Source organism: Echiichthys vipera (genome assembly GCF_963691815.1).
Source record: "Echiichthys vipera genome assembly, chromosome: 7".
Lineage (NCBI taxonomy): Eukaryota > Metazoa > Chordata > Actinopteri > Perciformes > Trachinidae > Echiichthys > Echiichthys vipera.
In genome coordinates this window covers 15,256,327-15,280,936 of record NC_139832.1, presented here as the reverse complement: position 1 = coordinate 15,280,936, position 24,610 = coordinate 15,256,327, and the positions used below count along the sequence as shown (strand labels likewise).

The 24,610-nt window shown below is 39.6% G+C and overlaps 1 protein-coding gene across 2 annotated transcripts in view; it reads left to right on the top strand.

Annotated features, from left to right (window-relative positions):
• The first annotated feature begins 8,148 nt into the window (after positions 1-8,148).
• LOC310948801 (tumor protein p53-inducible protein 11-like) overlaps positions 8,149-24,610 on the top strand; it is a 29,252-nt gene continuing 12,790 nt past the window's right edge. The window contains exons 1-2 of one of the 2 annotated variants that reach the window (XM_083916047.1): positions 8,149-8,285; positions 11,470-11,550. The gene's annotated coding sequence lies outside the window, so the exon portion shown is untranslated. Of the gene's footprint in view, positions 8,286-11,469; positions 11,585-24,610 lie in introns of both variants that reach the window. The other variant, XM_083916046.1, reaches the window with a different exon arrangement.

Below are 24,610 nucleotides of genomic sequence, written 5' to 3'. Positions count from 1 at the left end.
TTCCATGAAAAGTACAGCTTAGGTGCTAAATATTGTTGGTTGGATCCAATGTAAATGTGCCAAAGCTTCAGAGAGCTCCTTCTAAAGACTATTTCCATTTGCTTAATCTTTTTGAATGTATTCATTTATGCAATCTGTATGGCGTGTGTAGGACCAAATTCTTTTCTAACGGACAACACCTTAATTGTGTACCACAAATACATTACCCTGCTCCTGTTTGCTTGTCTCTTATGATTCACTTTTTGTAGAAGTTATTTAGTGGAGAGGTAATTCAGTTTGTGTCCTGATTATTATTGGATTAGTGGGTTCTCTAATCCTCTCCAGGATCGGATAGAGAAAATAATGATTAATCTCAAAGTAAAGGATGAGGCAAGGAAATGATTAACAGGCTGTACTGTATTCCGGCCTGGGGGAGGCCAGGTCAATAAGCCTGCATGCAGACAGAGTGAAGGGGAGAAAGGAACTGCATTTAACTAATACTTGACCTTTGACTCCTTCCACTTTAGACCAACTGTTGGGCTATAGCTGAGCCTCATAGGATGTTCTCACTGATACATAAACAGCCACACAACAGCTGACTTCTGCTCATCAACCCAACCCACTCTAGCTCCAGCTCCACCCCCCATCTTTGGGCCTACATGTGACAGAAGGGGCGGCCCTCAGGACAGTTGTGCTCTTGATACAGTAAACTTAATGGATAACTGCCATTTTGGACAATGTTTCCTGTAGATAACAGAAAGCCTTATCACCCAGGGTAGAAATACAGTCAACCTCCCCTCCATTGCACTCAACACTGTGCTTTCTTGGGTCCTGAGCAATACACCTGCCATGACATACAGTAGTTGCGTCCACTATCAATGCTAGAGTATAGCATAGCTAACAACTAGCTATTTGGGACCAGACAATTTCCGTGAACAAAAATAATTTATTCTGAATGTTACTTCACTGATGCTTGAAATGTTTAAGTTAAGTTTGCTATATATATCATCTATGGTCTGTCTCTTACTTAATCTGTTCTTTAATGTACTGTGGCGAGCGAAGGAGAGTGAGATGTACCCAGCTTCGCACCCCATGGTGTAACAGTTAATAGGGGTCCCCTCTAGGGCTGCCCCCAAATAGTCAACCAAGCACTGGTTGACCAAAAAACATTAGCCAACCATAATTTTATTAGTCCATTGGTCGCAGAAATAAAACAAAAAACATTTGGAGCCATGTCTTGTCAAAAGGAAGTGAAAATCTATGTGACTGGCAGCTGGCCTAAAAGGCTGGAGGGCTTTTAATTTGAACGGCCAGATACAGGAAGTCGTGGCACTCACTCACTGTCAGTGTTTTTATTTTAACACGGCAGGCAGGTCCCTTTGACTTAGTAGCCAATCATGTCAGGAAAGACGTCTAAAATATGGGATACTTTGGAAAGAACAAGGATGAGCCCAAGAAGGTCACATGCAAACTTTGCAAGAAAAAACTTTGCCTATCACTTATCCACGACGAACATGACCTACCACCTTAAAACATGTAAGTAAGGTTAGCCTAGAACCAATCATATCTTGTCAGACTTTGACTCCTCCTCATTTCCTCCCGTGTCTCTAGAGGAGACTACACCGGCTCCCGGGAGTTAAGTGCAGGCAGCCAGCATTTATGATCTATGATTTAAACTGGTATTCAACACAGTACCATGCCCATAGACTGTAAAACACCGACCCTCATGGCCCGAATCCTCCCGCTGCTCCAGATTAGCATCTAATGTATGTTCTATCAATAGTAGGCTGTACTGCAAGTCATGGTGCAAGTGCAGCTATTTAATTAACATAATAGAGCTAACGTTAACCTGGTGTGTTCCTAAACCATCTGTTGGTTCAGTCGATCGAAGAGCAAACCATCTTGTCACTTATGGAAACATCACCACATGACCGCAGTCCAGGTCGAGATGACGGAGTAAGCCGGCTAATCCTGACAACTTGCCTCTGAGGAGAAATGAGGGCCAGGGGCTAGCTGTCACTCAAGAGGCCGTGCCCCTAATTATTCATAAACTTTAATAATCACCAATAGAATAAAAACTAGCCTGGTACAAAAAAAATTCACCCTCCTAAGTGTTGTCATGTAGATATGACATAAACATACAGACTAGAATGATTTTTTGTAAATAAGCCCTATATATGTTTAATTATACTGTGAAAATCGGCCTGTTTAACATGGGGGTCAATGAGAAACTGCTCTATTGTGCAAACTACTCCTACTGGACGCTCGGAGAACTGCAGTTTTTGTCACTTCCGTATTGGATCAACCAGGAAGTCGCTTTGGTGGGGGCTTGGTACAAACACACTAGTTATAAATATGTCCCGTAGATCTCAATAGCTCGCACTCGACACTGCACTTCCTTAAGTCCTCAGCAAAACATCCGCCATCAGTTTGTAGAGAAAATCAAAAGGACAGAAGTTCTCATCTTTCTACAAATCACCATTGTCTTCCTGTTGTATATTGTCTGCTTCAAAACACCCTTTCGCTTGGCATTATTGGCTGTGGTCAGTATTGGCTGATTTTTGCTATTTTCCAGGAAATCACTGACCTCCTCAACTTCCTGTGGTGATGACTGGTTTCAGTTTTTCTACCAACGGGCAACAAGCCTAAATAATCCATTCCTTCAAATGAAACAAAAATCACAATCTTGCTCTTAAATAGCATATCCTGATTTCTCGAGGAAAGTTTAGGATTAAAAAGGAGCACCATTTTAAAATACATTTCTAAATGCCATATGATACCATATGCCAGATATATCTCATGATTTTAAAAATATCCCAGAATCTTCGAACATGAAGCGAGAGGAAGCACAGCGGGAGAATTTAAGACTACTGCCTAGAGGGTCTAACATGATTTGCTGAAGAGGTGGGATGTCTGTAAGGAAGCTGATAACAACATCTTGGTGTCACCAAGGACCAATGAGGTGTTTAGTATGTGTTCTTCTGGAAACGAGTGACAAGACAAAAATCATTTGGATCCCATAGTCAGCCAGCTGAAATTGAGTGGCCTTGACTAGGAACCCTGGTGTTCTTGCATTATAGCTATTGATATAGCCTTGTTGACAACTTACATAACAAAACCTATGAGAGTACACACGATTTCCCTCTCTTCATCCACAATAATCAAACACCCGATCGCTTGCTTCTGGTTGGGGGTGGGAGAAGAGTGTTGTTTTTTTGACAGGTTTTAGTGTGGGTGAAGACAAAGCACATATGCCTCCCACATACCGGCCCCTTTCTTAGAGCCCATATTCTCTCGTTCATTGCTCGAATCACACGCATCACGTGTGCAGGTTTCTGTGTCTGCAGGCTAAAATTGGTACATACTGAAAAAGGTTAAAGACAAAATGAAAGTGAAAACATTACAATGTTAACCTCTCATGTCTTTCTTTCCACTCAAACCATAATTCAGTCTACAATCTTGTCAGTACTGAACAACAGTGATATGATTTACGTGCACAGATTATTGCAACAACAATAACCCATCTGTTGTACAAAAATTGAAAGGTGAAAAATAATACTATGTATAAATTACTGAAAAAAGTCTTCCTTGGTAAAGCTTAAGTTTCATTAATACTTTGAGATATTACATCTACTCCCCGGTCACCCAGTTGAGTCTGTTGTCCTTCAGTGATTCTGTTTTCAAAGCTCCTCGACTTGTGGATATCGATTTTTACCTAACAAGGGTATGTTCTGATTTACTGCAGAGATCCTCTTTTTATTAGCGTTTGTGTTATGATTTTCAATGGGGCCAACATCTGAATTAAAGTCTGAAGTCACTTTTTTTACCAACCTACATGTGCAAAAGAACACCAAAGACATAAAGCCATGGGTAATCAAATGAAATTAAATGTTTAGATTGGAGTGTCATGTAAGTGCATTTATTTGGTATAATATTGTCAAACTTTGAGTCTTCAGCTTTTCTACTGTTGCAGCAACATTCACCAGACATCTAGTTTTACCTGCATTCAAGCAACATTCTTAATACTTATACAACACCTCACTGTCCCTCCACTGAACACCTTCATCACAGCTGCGCTCAGTCTGAGCAAAGAGTCACATCAGAATCACTGACAGTCTCAATTGGGGATGGGCAGGAGTACTTGATTTGGACTTCAATATTTGTTCATCGCATCGAGTTCTTGCTACGCTCTTACTATGATGTGCTACTATCAAGTCGCTTGTGCAAGCCATCAAGCTAATGTAGATGGTAATGTTATAGCCATACAAGAATGTTAAGTTATTTTTATTATGATTGTTTTGACCATGGATAATAGCGCAGATGCTACCGCACCATTTAATTTGCCATGTAACATTTGCTACACTATGTTAGCTGTATGGGTAACTATCTCATCTAATGCTAACTAAGCAAGTTAACGTTATGTTGGCCAACATTACGTTTGGCTATTTCATGTAAATGAAATGACAAACATAAATAAAATGTGACTTTTTTTATACATTTAACATGAATAAAACGTTAACTTATATGTCTACGTCTCATCAGATAAATTTCCATCTGTGGTCATTCAAAACTTAATTTCGAACCCTATTCTTACATTTAGGAAATTACTTAAATCGCCTCAATTACAGAGTCAGTGTGATTTACTTCTGGTCATAGTATCAAAATAGTTCAGAGTCAAATAGTAGAGGAAAAAATTTAATTTGGTTTGAAGCGGCAGTGATGTTTCGAGAGATGGGTTTACAGTAAGTTACCATAACGCTGTTTTATTCAGCGTGTGCTTCTGTATTTCACCCTGCATACTGCCAGCCTCCATGCACCTTTCACCCCACACCTTTCATTTTGCTTCTGCCAGCAAATCCTCAGAGGTCCTTTCTAAAAATATTGGTTCAGCACCTCTTTTCGGAGCTGAAAAGCTTGTTTTAGTAGCACCTACATGAGTATCTGTGATGCTGTTACAAAAGCAATAAAAGGTAAATAACTCTGCCTTGGCTCTGAAGACAAAGTGTGGAAATATAAGGCTGTTAAAGTGTAACTGTTGTTAAAATGTTGATGTTGATGTTGAGAACCGGGCAGATATAAGAAGTTTTTTCCAACAGCTGTTTGTTTTATGGCTAGATAGATAGAATGAACTAGGACCCACACTCTTACACATATACACACATACACTTTCTACTCTACTGTATAGATACAATAATAGTGCCTGGTAATACTATGCACATGCTATGCACACGTGAAGGTGCCTTGTTGGAATGTCTTAAATAAGGAGAATGTCCAACTATACAATTTATCTAAATATACACAGGCATGCAGAGGAATCCATATACTCTGAATGCATTGTATCTTAGGGCTGTTTTTAAAAAAGGAGTAACAGAGTCAAGCCATTATGTTTGAGAGGCAAAATTACTCAGTGATAAATGCCCGCTGTGAATCTTACAGTTTTTCTCAGTTGCTTTGGCACAATCGTCAAATAAAGATTATGATTCTCAAACTATTGTGTTTTTTAAATCCACAGCTCATTTTCCCACAACACAGCACGCATTAATCTGTTGCTTTCATACTTTTCATTATGTTTATCGCGGAAATTCTTGCAAAAAATACCATTATACAACAGATGAATAGGTTTCAGTAATGCAGTACTGCCATGAAAAGTATGGATCTTTTAATTCCGGTGTAAACATAGACAATTGTCAAACCTTACTGCAACCTATGGCAAGTTTATAGGTGCAACTCCTCAAGCATCAGTTCTGAAACAGATCTATACCACCGACCAAGTTTTACAACCACAGTTCCTGAATTTGGAGAAGAGAGGACCAACTGGCCACTCATCGATAGGCTTACCCGGGGTGTCCAATCCTGCTCCTGGAGGGCCGCATTCTAATGATGTGCTCGTTATCAAGCAACTGCGTCACAGGTTTGATAATCGTTAGACTCAGGTGTGTTAAAGCAGGGAGAAAACTAAAACAAACAGGGCAAGGGCCCTCCAGGAGCAGGATTGGACACCCCTGGGCTATATGTCAAGGTTTGGTCAGAGGAAGAGGGACTCAAACACAAGGTGGGACAGAGACAACATGTGGTCTATGAAAACAGAGACATTAAGCAGATTGCATCATGCCAAAAATATTTTGTACAAGTAAAAGTCCTGCATTACAAATCATACCAAACTCAAGTATTATCAGAAAAATAAAAGTACCAAAAGAGATATAAATTTGGCCCCTATGATATATTATTATATATTTGAATATTCTTTTTAAGTGAAATAGCTTTTTCTGTAACCTTGTTAGTTAGGGAGCCAGTGCCAAATGGTCACAAGATAAATCTGGGGGAATTGTGAGATGATTACATACAAAAGAAGAAATCAAAAAAACTAAAAATTGTATACACATTTGTATTTCTTGTTCAATGTTAACATATTTTTCTTTTGTAAAATATTGGATTTTAACCTATATTGGCCTTCAACTATTGTTTAAAATGGGACTTTCTGAAAAGTTCAGAGGTAAATCACTCGTCAAACTGCTCACAACTCAAGATATCTAAAAATGACAGTTGGCACTGCTTTTGATCGAGTTTAATCTTTTGCAGTGCATTGTTTGTCATAATCTTAAATGTAGTGAAGTAGGCCTAAAACTACTTTTCGTGGAAAGAGCACGCGAAAAAGTAAATGTACGGTTACTTTGTGAAAAGGTGTATATGATAGGGATAATGTTCCACGATAGAACAATTATAGTAAATAACACATTTAGGGCTACAAAATAAAGGGCACTAACATGTCAACATAAACACTAGTGGAACAACATCACACCACTGGATGTGAACCGCACCAGAGTCCAATTGTGTCCAAACATCAAACAGCAATTCTTTTCTACACAGAGCCATTTGCAACAATTGACTGATAAACAAACAAACAGCCATCTGCATCAGCAACAACAACAATTAACCAGAAAATTACACCAAAAATGACCAACGATAAAAAGGAGCATTGCCGCCTCGGCGGGTGCAGCAATATTACACGTAGGCCTATTTTAGGCCAGAATTAAGTATCGCCATGTCTGCCAACAGAGAAGTAAGGACAATTTAAACGGCACAGCACATTAAAGCAAAAACAGAGCCTGCACGGGTTTCTGTACGTTCCTGGTTAATGAGGTTTCGGTACTCACCTGTCTGAAATGCTAAAATCCTTCACCTGTGAATTCTACATTTACTCCTTTCTGCCGTCTGTGGCAATAATCTCTGTCATAGCTGTGACTGCTTTGCCTCACTCATTAAAGTTATATTATACAATGAGAATGAACGAGAATGAATGTCCAAACCTGGAGCAAATTCCATGTTCGTGGTGGTCGCGGTGCACGAGACGACACCCATCATGCACCTCAGCTGTGCATCGGAAGCATGCTTGATTTGGGTCACTTGGTATGTTTGCGGGGTAGTGCGATGTTTACTACAGTACTAATTTTAAGGTACTTGTATTTGACTTCATCTCATCTCATCTTCATCCGCTTATCCGGGGTCGGGTCGCGGGGGCAGCAGCTTTAGCAGGGGACCCCAAACTTCCCTTTCTTGGGCCACATTAACCAGCTCTAACTGGGGGATCCCGAGGCGTTTAATTTTTCTGCTAATTTATACTTACTTCACTACAATTCAGAGGCAACTTTACTGCCACTTTTTTGACTCCACTATTTAGGTCCATTTGACAATATACCAGTTACTTTGCAGATTCAGATTATTAATACAAAATACATATCAACTAATAATTTAGGATTGTATTACTATGGATTAAGTAACCCCACAGAAAATAAGAAATTAGCCCCACTTTTACCAGCTGCAACATTATAGTGATGTAGGCTACGCATGCATCAATCATCATAATCCAGTGATGTTATAAACATTATTTTGAAATGGACCATTCTACATAGCCTAATGAGTTGTACTTTTGACTATGATTTGATGCTACCTGTGCACTTTTACTTACTACTTACTTATTTTGAATGCAGGGCTTTTGCTTTTACAGAATAGTTCTACATTGTGGTGTTTTGGCTACTTTTACTCAAGAAGAAATATTTAAGTACTTCTTCCACCAGTGCCTGTTTTATTTATTCAAGACTCTGTGTCTACGTATTACGGTAAAGAGTATCCGACGCGCGCCTTGGTGTGAGCGCGGGTGATTACGGTAGTGCCCAGCTCAGTTTGGAGTGTTGTTCGCTGCTCCGGGGTTCGTGAAAGCACCAGCGATGATCCGCCACACTATCTACGCTGCTCAATCACTGTAATAACGGCGGGCGTTACTCTGGAGTCCACTCCGCTTTACCGCAGTAAGTTACACACACGTGTGCTTTTTAAATACATTCACTACTGACGTCTTTCACACGAACTAACGTTACAATTTCACTTTAACACGGTTCAAGCTCATGTTTTGTGTCTGTTAAAATCTTGGGAGAGTTGACATGAACTGCGAGTGAGAAGTTGAGCGTGGTGGTGGAGGACTGTTAAGCCGTTAAAGCAAAAAAAAACAAATACCAAAAATTGAAATTACCTTGGTGACAATGGCAAGTGACGTTAAAGGAAACGCTCTACTTTAATAGAAGATACATTTCTTTCAATCGTTTGAATCCATTGACGTCTAAACGGCTGAGCTGCTGCACCACCACCCCACCCGGTGACTGTGAAGTTATGAAGCAGCCAAAGGTTAACGTTAGCAAGTAACTAGATATTAAAGAGCTGGGCTTTTCATATTTACTATTTCATTTATGCATTTGAGTTTCTATGTTTAAAAAAATGCTAATACGTTGAATGAACGCTAAGTTTTCAAAAGGAAGGTTGGCAAAGCTGCGTAATAGGTGAAAGTGGATTAACTGGTGTAGTCGGTCGGGTAGTGAGAGCCGTACATGTCTGTGTATTTCACTTAGAGAAATTGCCCAATTACTTGGCAGCTAATGAAAATAATAAAAGCCAATGTGCAGGCTGTGTTTATATACAAGTGAAATGAGTTTGTGTCAGTGTACACAGTTCCAAATGTGTACTTTTGTCCTGAAATTGCAACAAAGTGACTGCAAACCTAATGAGCCGCTTGAAAACTCTTAGGCCATTCGGTGTGGAAGTTTGCTTAACCCCAACAACTCAGGTTAGTGTTTGGTGTGTCGAGACTTGTCCCAAGTGCAGCTCAGCAATGCAGCACAGTCATGTTGTCAGAAGTGAGCCAAAGCTTACTGTTCAGCTGTACGCAGGGGAAGTCTCAATCCTATTTCCTATGATGATTCCTCACTGGACGACAGGAATGTAAACTAAACTTATTTTCAAACCTCCAACTGCTGAATTTGTCGAGTGTTTCAGAAGAAAGGACAGACCATGAGCAGTTGTATTTTTCCTTTCAAAATAACACAGCTGCGTAATGCGTGCATCGATATGCCCATGTTTGTAATGCTTCAGACATTTCAACACACAACAAAAGCTAACCCAAGGTTCTGGCTTCGGTCAAACAGAAGCCCATAACATGAGGGAAGCGACATGGTGGAAAAAAACATGACAGCGAATAAGGAGACGGATGAGGGATATTCAGCATCAGCATGACGCCTTTTAAATTGCTTATTTGGTTTGCCATTTTTTTCACAAATCAAGCTTATTCCCATGGCAGCAGTCGCACTGTTTTTCCTCCCGTCGCCCTGTGATCAGGAATCAACATGTCATCCAGTGTATGTGGGAGGACAGGGGACTCTAATTGGCCGAGGAAATATGAAAGCTGAAACGGGGCATCCTTCTCTGGTCTTTGTGCCCATGGTGACAAAGTTGTAAGCTTTGTGGAAAATGAATAAAATTAATCTGGAGTGGGAAGCGGTGGATGTCTGTTGAAGATTACTGTGGCTGTGCTGATGCATCCATCAGCATGTTTTTTTTTTTTTTTAAACCAAAGCAATAAAACCATTAGATACGTTCACTGCTAACATCGCGGCACTCTACTTTCTGAATGCAGAAGTGGCTCTGGTAAATGGGTCAGATCTGGCCCGATGATGACCTTTTCTCTCTCCATGAACGCTTGTGCACTGCAGGATATTGTCACCTCAGCCAACCCTCGTTCAGCTTTTGTTGCAAGTTTTTCTCACTAATGGCTCTCATGTACAACAACAGCATGGCTCTCTGTGTCACCTCGAGTGGCTGGTACACATAGTCTTAACAATAATACCTGTGAGACCAATTGACATAGTACATTATATTACGACCTCCCTATTCCTGGGCACGGATTCTCTGCGGGGGTACTGTTTTTCTGAAATAGCACCTATGCTTAAAACAAAACAGAGGGAAAAATAACAATCATTTCTCTTTGCACATTTTGATTGTGTCCCTGCGCACCCCACAAGACTTTACATAGAGTTAACCGGATCTCAATGTGAAATTATCCTTGAGGAATATAGCAGTAGCATATATATAGAAGGTTTTGTGTGAAGAGGCACTGAGGCAGGCAACATCGTCGAGTACAGCCATGGGCAGTCCCACAGGTCCTTCACACACCTTGGCATGCTGCATGCTGGGTAGCTTAAGCAGATGGTGACCCCTTTTTTGTTTTAACTCCTCAGTGATTAATTAACCACATCCTTTCACGATACAGTCCACAAGTATTATAGCTGTGAGGGTAGTAGTCATTCCACCTGAGGCACTTGTCCCTGACAGAGCAGATACAGCAGCACAAAGTGATTTCTCTCTTAACCGGGGCTGTAAAGGATCTTCACCTCAAGACTTTGATTTTTATTACTTTGATTTTTGATGCTCAGGTGGGCAGGTTGTGCATGTTTTACAATCACGAGTCTCAATGTGGTGTCTTAGATGTATTCTTAAAGTAGCAACAAATATGATTTACTTCAGCAGGGTGGCGAATAGCTATATTTAGTTTCATCTTTCTGCACTGACTCCTGGTCTGTCTCCAGGGACTACTGTGTACCAGCAGTATATTTCTGCCTGTTAAGATGGCTTTCTTGCTGGCATCTTTGCTTTTAATTTCTGCCTGGTGTGACAGTGGGTTTGCCATAGGCTTTAATAATGAGAGTACAGCAGATGTGCCTCTGTGTATTTCCAGTGGACAAGATTAGAGAGGCTAAGACCATATGTTGCTTTTTCCGACTTTGCCGTTTTATGGCAGTGATAGGCGACCCAGCATATTGATTACATCCAGGGAAGACAGGAAAGCAATTCCATTGTTGAGTGGTGTCAAAACACTCTGGACAATTTCTCTGTATATTTGGCAAGTCATTTCCCTCGGGTGTTTACAGCTGTCTGCATGAACTCAGCAAAATCTCATTTTGGATTCATTATCTTAGATTATCTCTTTACGTCATGACGGGGGGGCTTTATTTTGTATGTCTTACTTGCATCCTTTTTTGTTTGCTCAAAATATTTCTGCATATTTTATGGATTTTGCTCTGGGCATTACAATTTGTTAAAAATATTTTAATGTAAGGAAGAGACATTTTTTAATTTTAAACCTATGCTATGATTTTCAATTGACAGGTAAACTTGAGAGGTCCCAGTAGGACGTTTGGAAGAGCGGAGTAGAGGCAGCATCATCTTCCTTTTAGGATTAGGATCAAGGTGTGAACTCCACATTTAATACTATCTGTATCCGGTAAGTCAAATGTTTGTTTTTGTTTCACTTCACTGATTTCTAATTGTTTAATATTTGAAACGTCTGTGCCAAAAGGCCTGCAGTCACCTGAAATGAGGGCTTTACCAGGCTGTGCTGGTCAGTTGTTTATAGAGCTATGCTGCGGAGACTGGTTGTTTGGAGTCTGTCTGTCTGTATTCATGCTCACAGTAGACTACCGTGATTGTTTTGGTTCCTTGTGTGTGTATGTGTGTGTGCGCTTTGAGTTTTTTAAAATATGGTTTCACATTTCCCCCATGCCATTTCGACAAAGTCACCTTTCAGTTCTCCTCAGCAGCACACGTAAATCACATCTAACAATTTAAACACTTGCATAGTATGTCTGGTTCGCTGACCTCCTGGCAACCTTTTACTGGAAGGACTCAACTCTTACAGAGTGATTAAAGGAATAGAAATATTTCAGTTTCTACATGATAAAAATCGAGTTGGCAGCTTTATCCCTCCATAGGTTCTCCTTATCGCCTCAGAGCCATCCCTATGCAGATTGCTTAATCCCTATCCAACAGGCGTTCTCTTTTTCATTCACTCACTTATTCCATTTAAACAGCAGCAGCTCATCAATGAGCATTTGGTTCCCACTTAAGTGACAACTGTTGCTAGTGTACTGCATTATTGATCCTTTAACATGCCGGGTTCATCTAGAGGTTGCTTTACTTAAGTATTTTCTCTGGAATTGTAATAGAAAACTATAGATTTCAGTAATGGCTTGCTACATTTTGGAAAATGGGATTATTTAAATATTATACACCTGAAAGTAATTATTTTCATTTTTGATTATGTGAATTATTTTCTTGATTAAATGGTTAATATTTTTGTCTAGAAAAGGTCAGATATTAGTAAAAAATGTCTTAAACCAGACTTCATTGTGACCAGACTTCAAACATTCTCAGTGTCAGGTAGAGCGGCAGGAGGGAAGACATGACGCGGATTACACTGTGCTAATGAAGCTGGCTCGTAATTTGAGCATAAACATACTCTCTTGCCGTTCTTTGAATTTGACTGAAGAGTTTGGTGTCAGTCCTTACCACAGATGTTCCCGAGTTTCGTTGTCTCTCCAGATAGACATTTCCATCATTTGACCATTTCATTTAAGTTATTTTTTATTTTGACAAATGTTTTGTCATTGTATAATGCAGCACATAATAAAATGTAAACAAAGGTTTACATATTAAAATGTAAAACTGTAGGTTTGAACTTGTAACTGCAACATGATCATGATGCTTATTTAGTTTTTGGTGGACCAAACCTAACCCATTCTACCACCATACCGAACACCTTCTCAAATATAAAACAATAAAGTTTCTTTAAATATCTGAATTTTTAAAAATCCTCATGAACCACTCTTCACATTGGCATAAATTAGATTGACCACAGCATCATGTATTTAAAAAAACGTCACTTTTCAAACTGATTTGTCTGTTACTCATATTATAAGCCGTCTTATCCACCAGTACTCATGTCATTCACTACTGAGCTCGGTACTCACCACGTTATGTTCACTTCACATGACTCTCCTCTGTAATCCTCTGTTCCCTGTCCTCTCAATAAGAGTAGCTGGTTCACCTAGAGGGACTAATAAAGTTATGCTTCCTAAAAAAATATGCCGCAATATACTGGGGGCAACACTTATTGTACAATTGAAGTAGTAATAAATCACACTTCCTGAAGAACAAAGCATAGGCCTACTCAGTGCCGATGTATGCAAATGCATGCAAGATAAATTATTGAAACCCAAGGTAAAATATAAGAATTCAGCTGTGAGGCCAACCAAGCCTTGCACACAGCACTCACACTTACTCACACTTACTCACACATACTTTACACAGACATCAGTTATGTCTGTTGATGTGTCAGATTCACAATCACTTTGGCTTGACACTGCTTGACTAAAAATCTTCATCCTGCCTTAATGTGGCACCTTTACGCCCAACTTTGTTTCCTTGGAAATAGAGCTCAAGCAACAACTGTCACACTGAGGCTCTACAAGGCTGTCTTTGTTCAGACAGAAACGTCAAAACGTCATGCAATGTAGGACTCACATGTCCCACTGAGTTAAACGCTACTTGACTACCATTCCATACAGTAGCCTCCAAACTGTGCTCACTTCTTTTATTCAAGGAATCAAATCCCTTTGCTGCAAAGAAAAGCTTTTCAGTGCTCTGCAGCAGTACATTAGAGTGTGATTCTGAAGGAGCCACGAAGGCCACATATTTAATGAATTATAAAGCTTAAACGACCATGTAGAGACAGCACTGATAACAAGATAAGTCCGTGTAATTTGTGCAACTCCTCCTGCGTGTGATTGATTAATCACATTGCCTGTTTTCTTAACAGTAATGACTCAGTAAGGCATGTTGTAATGTTGGGGGGGGAAACCTTAAGTCTTTACAAATTGGGGAAAGTAGCGACTGACACCACAATTGGTCACAATCGGGCTGATGTATGAGAAAAAACTCACTACTGCAACTGCAACCAGTTTACTGTGGGAAACCCTGCTGTAAGAATTGTGGGGGGTCGCATTGTCCCTAACATACTATTATTGTATTTAAACAATATTGGTTAGTCTTAAATATATAATGTGCTTGCTGGTCTGACTTCTGGTTAAGCAACTTCTTGCTGTTGAAGTTTTAATTTTCTTTAACTTTTAATAGATTCAAATCATGGAGTCACAAACAGGCAATTGCAGAGGGAATCAACAGAAGCTAATTGGGCCAGGAGACTGCAACCTTTTCTTTTGATTAGATATTTACCTCATCATGCTTGATCACCAGCCACCCCTGTGCAGGCATTGATTTGCCACTGGCTAAGGTTGATTCCCTCATTTGTTTCTGTGTAAACTCAGCTCAGCCCTCATGCCATTTGTGGTGCTCGGTAAAAACCTGATTAGCAAGCTGCGTGGGTATATTCACATTTACCAACAGGCGGCTTTGGCATGTATGAAGATGAGTTAACAATATAGAGTGTGGCAAAAATGTGCAGTAATATCCCAGTGGTAGAAAACCATTTTCTGGACGTAAGACAGAAATTTAAGTTTTACATATGGAAAATTCTAAGCAAACACATTATTTAGCAACAGTCTTTTTCCCTCGGCTTAGCCTTACCTTTTAATTATTTTGTCACTTTGTGAAAGTGAAAAGCAATCCAATTAGCTCCTGGTATTTACAGATTGCTGCAGATTTGGGCTGTTGAACAAGTTCTGCCCACACAGACAGACACGCACACATACATGCACACACGCACACGCACACGCACACGCACACGCACACACACACACACACACACACACACACACACACACACACACACATAAAACTATATATACATATAGTTTTAAATTATAGTTTGGTTTTTTTAGTTTGGTTTCTTGGATTTAACTACACTAAGGTATTCCCATAAGCAGAATTATTGCTTGTCGATAAGATTTTCTGAGAAATTGAATCAGTTCGTGCTTGTTATTATCAATTAAGACAATGTAATTGTGCATCACGATTGATCATATGATTTCATCACAATATGATCCTATTGAAAGACAATCAATTATATTTTTGATTTATTGCCCAGTCCTAACACACAGAAACACACCAGACGGTGTTTGGAATTTGTTTTGTAGCGTTGTTTGAAAAGAAATCTGCTGCAAGCTTTGGTCTAGACGGAACTAGCACCTATTGACAAAGAAAGACTTTACTTCAGCCTGCCTGCCTACTTGTGAAGTGTGCTGTGTCTACTAATCCTGGTGACCTGCATGCATGCAATGATCCACGTCCTGGACATACAGTGCCTATAGAAAGTTGTGGTACCATTTTGAAATTTTTTTATTTTTTTTATTTTACAGCCTAAAATGATAATACATGAATCTGAAAATAAATAGCAGGGTTGGAAAAGTGATCAATCCTTTTAGAATAACTAGGGCTGAAAAAGTTAACGTACTGCCCTGGCCTAGCTACCTGCCCATGTTCCGACAGTTTCCTTGCTGATTTTTTTTGGACACATTCAGAATTATAATCTGAAAAAATTTGCCGGTGTCCTTAATAGACGGCAGACTTATAGCAAGCAAGCGGCTGTGCGCACTTGTAAAATAATGGTTATTAACTATGTTTAATTTTGTTATTCAGTCGCTCAGGCTATACTGGGGGTATATATATATATATATATATATATATTATACTATTTTATATATATATACTAGTCCCTCTAAATGATGACCACTGGTCGACCAAGAAAATTGGTCAGGATTAAAGGGAAAATGGATGCTGTGCACCCCAATTTGTGAGGAAAACCTGAGGCCCTCTGCTAGACACTTGAACATGGGCAGGTGGTTCACACTCAGCATGACAACAACCAAAACACACCACCATTACAACAATACAGTGGCTAAAGGACAGGAAGGTGAATGTCCTAGAGTGACCTAGTCAGAGCCCTGACCTAAATCCTACAGAACATCTGTGGATGGACTTGAAGAGTGCAGACCGCTCAGCACAGAATTTGACTGATCTCAAACAGTTCTGAAATTAAAGCAGAATGTTCCTCCACAAAATATTAAATCTAAATCTTTAATTCTTTGTTAATTTTCAGAAATTTTGAAAAGCAAATGCATTCTAAACTTGTAAGGCAAAAATATATATTCTTTATGTAGTATCATTTCAGGCTGTAAAGCAAAAAAGTGACTATAGGCACTGTAACATTCCCAAGATGTCATTTCTCGACTGACTTGACTGATTATTATGCACAATGCATTGCTGCCCACCAACTAAATAAGATGAAGGTAACTGTGTTGCCTGCTTAAGCTGATGTAGAATGGCGTGGTGTTTAGAAGTACTTTGCCATTTTTAAAGAAAACCTTTTCTGCAGACAAGAGGCTAAAACATGCAATGTTTCATTATTGATTTTCTGTCAGAGAGAACCTTTATTATTTGCACTCTGTCTGCAGTGGGGTAGAATGATGGACAAACCAATCACAGAGTATGAATGGTAACGTGCCTGTCTTGGTATTGATGCAGATGTGTGTATTGCACTCTTTGTGGAAGGTGCTCTGCTTACTAATAAGGGGGACACTCTGTCATCAGACTGCTGAAAGGTAGGGTAAAACCTGAGGCCCTCTGTTAGACACTTGAAAATGGGCAGGTGGTTCATCTTCCAGCATGACAACGATCGAAAACGCAGTGCCAGAAAAACAACACAGTGGCTAAAGGAGAGGAAGGTGAATGTCCTAGAGTGGCCTAGTCAGAGCCTTGACCTAAATCCTACAGAACACATGTGGATGGACTTGAGGAGTGAAGTCCACTGCCGCTCACCACAGAATTTGACTGAACTTGAACAGTTCTGAAAGGAAATATGGGAAAACATTTCCCAATCTAGGAGCACAAGCTGGTAGAGACATACAGACTGTTGACTGTAATTAAAGCAAAATGTGCCCTCATAAAGTATTAAATCTGGGCACTCCTCACTTTTCCAAACCTGCTATGCTATCCATCTTCATCCACTTGTCCCTATCGGGGTCGTGTGGGGGCTGGAGCCGATCCCAGCTGACATTGGGCGTGAGGCGGGGTACACCTTGGACAGGACGCCAGTCTATCAGAGGGTCCACAGAGACAAACAACCATTCACACTCACATTTATACCTAGGGGCAATCAATGAACCTAACACATGTCTTTGGACTGTGGGAGGAAGCCGGAGAACCCGGAGAAAACCCACGCAGACACGGGGAGAACATGCAAACTCCACACAGAAGGGCCCCAGCTGGGATTCTAGCTGGGTACTAACCACCACGACACCGTGCCTATTTCAAAAGGGTATCATGACTTTCTATAGGCACTGTAACTGTTAAATCATCCTGCTTCCCTGAAGTCACCGGTGTTGCAATATTTTACCTTCCCCGTGCGTTATGTAAACCAAAAACAAATGCTAAAAAAGGCAGCCATGTCTTATCTTTGATTTCAAAGTGGTTCAATTTAGACAATTTTTAAGCCACTGAGCACACCTCTGTGATGTGCAAAGTAGACAATTAGCGGTGCAACAGACCTGCTGCAGCAGCAACGGAGACCCTTCTTTCAAGATTATTATTTTTTGGACAGATGCAGGTTAAGATTAGACTGGAAAGGGGGAGAGAGAGGGGTTGACTCGGATTAACGCCTATGGCTGCTGCAGATTTGTACATGGGCCCCGCTCTCCCTGGTGAGCTACCAGTGAAACCAGCAGAGGCCCTTCTGAAATCATTAAATTTGAAAACAACACATTCATTTAGTATTCCCAGCCAAAGTCATTCATTACTAGTTTTGTTGCTTGTAAAGTCTGAAGGAGGATGCACAACCATAATAATTGTTATCCCATTTGTTTTATTTGTTTTTTAATTTTTTCTTCTTTGCTCTTGTAGTGTCAGCTGTAGAAGAAGGTGACACGCTGGCCAACCGGCAAATTAAATGTCAACATCATCAATCCTTGTTACTCTTGGAGCACACACATTGAAAACTAAGAGTTGGAAAGTGAAGGAACCATTAAACGATGAAGTGAACAAAATGTCAAAATGTTTGGTGGATCAATAACGCTAGTCTGAGTAGTCTGTGTATAATCCCTTATGTAGAAAGAGTGTTTGACAACAAGATGGAAGTTGTTGTTCTTGGGCTAGTTTGCTTCTAGCCTAATACTGGAAAAGCAGCACTGACACACACTCGTGTTGAAGCTGATGGCTGTTACTTTGGAACCCAGGCTCATTTGAACTTTATAGGCAATAGAAGTGTGCTTATTGCTGTGCGAACCCACATACGTGAGTGTGCATCCATTGCTGCTATTACGCCTGGAATGATAAGCATATGATTACCGGTATATAACAAGGTCTCTTGCACAGATGACAGACGATAAATTGCAAATATTTAATGGAATTAACTACATGTTACTAGATCGCCATATAAATTACAATAGACTGGATATTTAAAGGACCTCTTTTTGACCTTTTCCTGGCAGTTACTTCCATGTGAAGAGATCCTTTAGTGACGCAGATTGAGCCCTTAAATGAGAACTCTTCGTCATCCAGCAGTGCTGCCTAGCAACCAGGTAGGGCTTCAACAAGCAAGATGAGCTGTGCAAGGAGGGAACAAGTGGAAGGCTTGGAATAATCACAATGTGTGGCACCTCGGGAATCAATCATCTCTGTAATTAACATTGCTTTGTTTGTTTTGAAAGAGACACATTAATTTGGGACAACAAAGCAGCTGTCCTTGCATTACTTCAAAATAAATTAAAAGAAGGTATTCACATTCTCTTGCTCTTCACAGTCGAGGGACTTCAGGAGGTGGGCTGCCAGAAAGCAGTTTCATTTGCTCTAACACTCACTCTTTGACGGGGATAGAAGGTAATTGTCCCCAGCCCTGTCGGTTTCTCTCGGAAAACAAAAACATGTACGCTCCAGTTTTACAAATAGCAGATTATCAATATCTAGAAGATCATTTTATTTTTTAGATTTTATTTATTTTATTTTATTGTTATAAGCTCAATAAACACAGAAAAAATGTAACAATCTCTCCCATTTGTCTGGAACATTGAAATATTCCAGGACACGTGGACCTGCATCAAATGAAAACACTGGTCCTGAGATCATTTTTGCTATGATGTGACACTGTAAAATAAATACAGTTAAATTGCTTACATTTCCTGCTCTAATAATTGTTTAGTGTTTTTGAGTCCTGTAATATTGGAGTATCCATATACACTTTTCCCCCCAAACCTGGCTTTTATGTTTTATGAGAAACCCAAACCAAGTGTGCAATTCTTTTCTTAATCTCTTAAACTAAACCTACTAAACTTTACATCTGCAGCCCCGGGTTTTATGTGCATTGCTTTCTTCATAGTGTGTTTCTCTTAATCATTCTTGAAAAGGGGAGGGAAATTTCATCTACAGACCCCTGTGGGTTGTAAATCTACCGGTCAATCTTAAAATGGTGGTGTAAACAATCACCAAATGATTGTTCATTTTAAAATTATGGATCCTGTTTCTAATATTGCTAGCCCCATGCTAGGAAATGTATCTCCTTAATCCCCAAAGTGCATTAACACAACCTCTTTTATTGTGATGATGTTTATTGTGTCATAAAGGGTCTGTGGTTACCCTTTAAATGGCTTGAAAAAAAAATGTATGTAATGGGCCAGCAGTCTTGAGAGGGAAAATAATGAGGTGTACAGAAATGTATCCACTAATAACCATTTGTTATGTATCATTAAAGTATGCCTCATTGGATCATTTAATTGGGCTAGGCTAACAGTTGCCATGGACTACAAATTTTTGACATCTGGTATTTCCAACTATGTGTGACTCCACTTGTAAATGCTGCACACTCTGTTTCCTGTTTATTATGTACAAATAGCTAAACTAACACAGTCTAATACTATTTAATAATTCCTACCTTTGTGAATGTTATTATGTTCAGTTTTTGTTGAAAGTCATTTAGTGCGGTGTCGATTCAACTGTATGGTCATTTTGCAGGCTGCCGTTGTGTGTGGCTGTTGAATTTCAGTGCATTATACTGACAGGTGTTTCTATTATTTTGGCCACACCATTTAGTCAATTATACAGTATATGATCTCTCTGTATAGTGCAATGCCGTTCCAGCACCACAAAGTACAGTTTCTAAAATGATAATACAGTTGATTTTTTTAATGATTCATTTAATCATAGCTTTCTTCAGCTTTGACACAGTTCGAAGTCCCCACTGAAAGTTTTGCAGCTTCACTTTCATTACAGTAATGAAACCGTACGTTTACTTTTGCTTTCTAACCTGCCCCTCTGTACAATTGTAATTACTGCATATCATGTAATCATAGTGACAGTACAATAATATGCAGCTTCATAGGTGAGGAAATCAACAATTACCCAAACTGGTCACTGCGTAACACTAATAATTATTAGTAATACAGACTGTTTCTTAGTGTCTTACGGTGTAGCAGAGACGGAGCTTTGTGTCAGTGTTGTTGGTGTGTACGTTTAAGGTCAGGACCTCCCTCTTGTTTTCTTTTTTTTTAATGTGTGATGGATACCTGCTGAGCTCTGATGGTTTCAGTCCTTGGAGGAGATAATTTACCTCCCAGCTGCATGTGTGCACTAAGTGTCACCTCTGCTTTACCTCACCTCATCTTTTATGCTTCTGCGTTGGCTTCACAGTGAGCCTGCCGTGTCAAGATGGCTCCATAGATAGAAACACCAAACAATCACTGGCAGGCCTCAGTGGTTTCATACATCTAGAGCCTCCCGCCAGCCTTCCTATTACTCATACAGAGTGAGCCTGTTACTGGAGAGTGTTGCATTTTGGGTTGTTGGTAGCCTTAATGTTAGTAGGCTGGTTAGTTTATTTAAATCCATGTACAGGCAGTGTCTAAAAGTGTCAAATCAGAGTTGCAAAGATAACGTATTACAGTCATTTTCTTTTTTTTTCATTTTGTGATTTTCATGAAGGAGTTTTAGTGCAAGGAGGGATGGAGAGCTGCCTCCACGGAAAACACAGCTGTACTGCTGTTATGTAAACTCTGTCATTATCTACAATCTCTACTGCTGAGTTCATAGCACAGTGCTTGAAATTATTGTTCAGAAATGCATATTTTTAATTGATATCACACTTTATAGTAAGGGTAGATTTGCGTTGTTAAAATCCTTAACCTTGTAGTAGTAACATCTCATTACAGTGACAATGTCTAGTGGGACACTCAGCTTCTTATGTAATTGTGACTTCTAAAAGATATTCAGTAAATGCTCTTACATAAAGACGTTGGAGAAAGTCAGCCAAGAAGAAGGTAAATTCCCTTTCTGCAGTGTGTGATGTAATAACTGAATATAAAGCAGAGAAACTCCAAATCCCTAGTGATGTTATAACTGAATATAAAGCAGAGAAACTCCAAATCCCAAGAATCATTAGGGCTACATAATTCCACGGTAACTGTCCCCAGATGTTTTAACTACATTGATCTGTTCGACTCGGCACTATAATCCATTGATAGTATCTAAGGAGCAGTTCTCTCCTCATTCTGACTGTGTGTACAGATCTTCTCTTTGTTGTATACACTACAGTAGTTTCCAGGGTATGCATTGGTGGCCTGTTCTGACTCAAGATAGGAATTTACTGCCTTCTTCATTGTCATTTGTTTATCACCAGCTTTCATAAGGGCTGCTTTTTGTGTTCATCTGTTTTCTCTTCCCTTTTGCCACAACTGAACCTCCATTTGTAATATCCACAGCATCAGAGCCACCATCTGCTATCTAGGAAAACCATTACTTTAGTTGATTAGAAGTTAATAGTCTGGTCTTTCGCACCTCTGTATGGCTCAAACACCTACAGGATCAGTCATTTCGCTTACACAATATAATGGGCAGATTGCTGTTACCAGTGCCTACCCTCAACTGAGCTGTACTGACCTCAGAGACAACTGAATGTGCAAATGTGTTATCACAGACCACATGATGAGAAAAGGCACAATTTACACTTATCATGTGTCAGTAGTTCTGTTGCCCCTTCATAACATGAAGTGCGAGGGGTTTTGTCTCCTGTGTTTTTGTGTCTACAGTTCATCTAGCAGACACAGGAGGTTGCCACAGTATTTTGCACACATGCTCAATCTAATGTTCATTACAGTATAATTGCAACAAATACCTTCAGTGTTAATTTTTTGCTCTGATTGTGCCAGAGAGGTGTTGATTGTTTGTGACATTAGGGGCTCCATTTTCTACATTCACACTTGAGGGTAGACGAATTAACAAGAACATTTTTCAGCCAAACATTCACGCATACAATATACTGTACAGTACAAGAAATGATCCACTAACACGAGCTGTGTCAGGATATTACAGCCAGGTGTCAACACCTTCTATGAGCCTAACAGTGTTTTAATCTACTCCTCTTAATAGTGTTTGGTTGGAGCTGTAATGACTTTGTTGAAGCTATAATGAGGTCCATACCTCCCTTTCAGTCTTAATTGACTGTACACTAGCACTCAATAATACCTTCCTTCACTGCCTCTTACCACCTTTTGTTGTTCAGATTTTAAAATATTTTATTTATTACCAAGGTAAAGAAACAAAAGCTACCTTATTGGGTGATTTGATGTGAATTTTGTGTAGTGATTATTTTCGCTAGACAGGCAGTAAAGCATTACCTATCATGGCAGCTGGATTCTCATCCTTTCAGGCTTCAAGTAATGTGCTTGTATCCAAGCCACCATGGCCTGACCAATTAGCACCTTTTGAGGAGCTATTGACAGCCACTGGTGTGGTTTAGGTGTTTGTGATGACTGCAACCGTCCGTTCAAAACAACAACAGCCACCATTGTTATCCTCAAGATGTTACTATTGCTCGTATTGGTTATCTTTCAACTGGAGAGTATTTCTTTATTGATAAAAGAGCAGAGAATTCCACTGAAGGCTTTACTCAATGGAAGACATGGGTTTGTTTTTCAAGTGAGAGAATCACCAAAGCCAGTATGATACAACGTCTGGGAATTATAAATGTCCCTCTTGTAGATGTAGAGACATTTTACTGGACAAGTGACAAGTTTGACTTGATGGTATAGAAATGTCAGAAGTATTACATTTATATACATACCTTTCTAAATGTATACATTTCATGGCAGCTGGATCTAAATTATTCTAAATTGTTTCCAAACTCAGACATTTCATTGAGGATGCACTGCTTGCACTTGTTTCTGGAGTCCGTTGAGTTGAAGTTGTTGTTGTTCTGTACGTTATCTACTCCTGGCACTATATCACGAGCTAGATATCCGAAACATTTAGAGGCTTCTGGTCAACTGTATCACATGTTATTTATGGAAAAGAGGAGGGGATGAGCAAGCTGTAGAGTCTGCTTTCTTATTTTGAGTAACACATTTGTTCACAGTTGCTCCTCAACACCCACACCTTGCTTTGTTCATACAATACAATATACTGATATTCTCAGCTTTTGGGTTGATTCTTCACTCCAAATGGACTGATCTGACTTCTTCCCAAAACACATTGATTAATTGATATTTATTGAATATGTTCTGTGATCAGTCTCTGTTCCCTCTATTTGCTTATCACACTGGGAGGTGAATGCATTTATATTCTGAAAAGACGTGCTTGATCACAGACCGTGAAAGAAACCCAGTCTTTTTACATTGCATCAATGGCAGGCTTCCTCTTGAGGCTTCCTTGAGAGTATTTTATACATCTTATCGTCACAAATGCAATGCTTTTTAGGAATTTGCAAATATACCTTTTTACATTTTCGATGTCTTCTTGACCACCCTTGTAGTTTTTTATTGTTGCTTCGGTGTGTTGAATTCACCTACTAACTAATCTACACTTCAAATGAGAAACAGGATTTCCTGAATAGAAATTGCGTTAAACAATTACTCCAGAAATAGCTGTCTTCTAGAAAAGTATTCCTATTATAACATTATATATATATAACATACATGTGCGTTTCCATGCTGTCAAGAAGCCACTTATTGAGAAAGCATGTCTTCTCTCCAGTTGACTGAACACAGATCAAAGTCTCATTTATCTGAAAATGTCACCTACAACAGCACTGATGGCTCATCAAAGGTGCTTTCAATTATTAAGAAGCGACTGGTCCGCTGGCAGTTGCTAGGCAACAGCGTTAAGTCAAGGAGCGCTGCTTAGAAGATTGGAATGAAGAGACATGCATTAGTGTGGAGAAATGTGATTTTACCAGTGCATTCAGTGAGGTGTGTCTTGTGTACTGCTTTATCACGTTGTGATGGTCGTGGAGCAGAGCAACATTCAAGTGGCCACAATCTCATTGCTGTATCATTTATTTTTTGCATCATTTACAGCAATTTAATGCAGTGCATGCTTTATCTCTGCATCTCAGGCAAGTACCTCTTGTGTGGCAATAAAAGTATGGAGGATTTGTCTGTTTACTCCTCTGGGGAGGTTTTAGAATACAAATTTTTGCTTTTATATGCATGAAATGAGGAAGGATTTGAAGGAAGATGGTATGGCTGAAGAATAT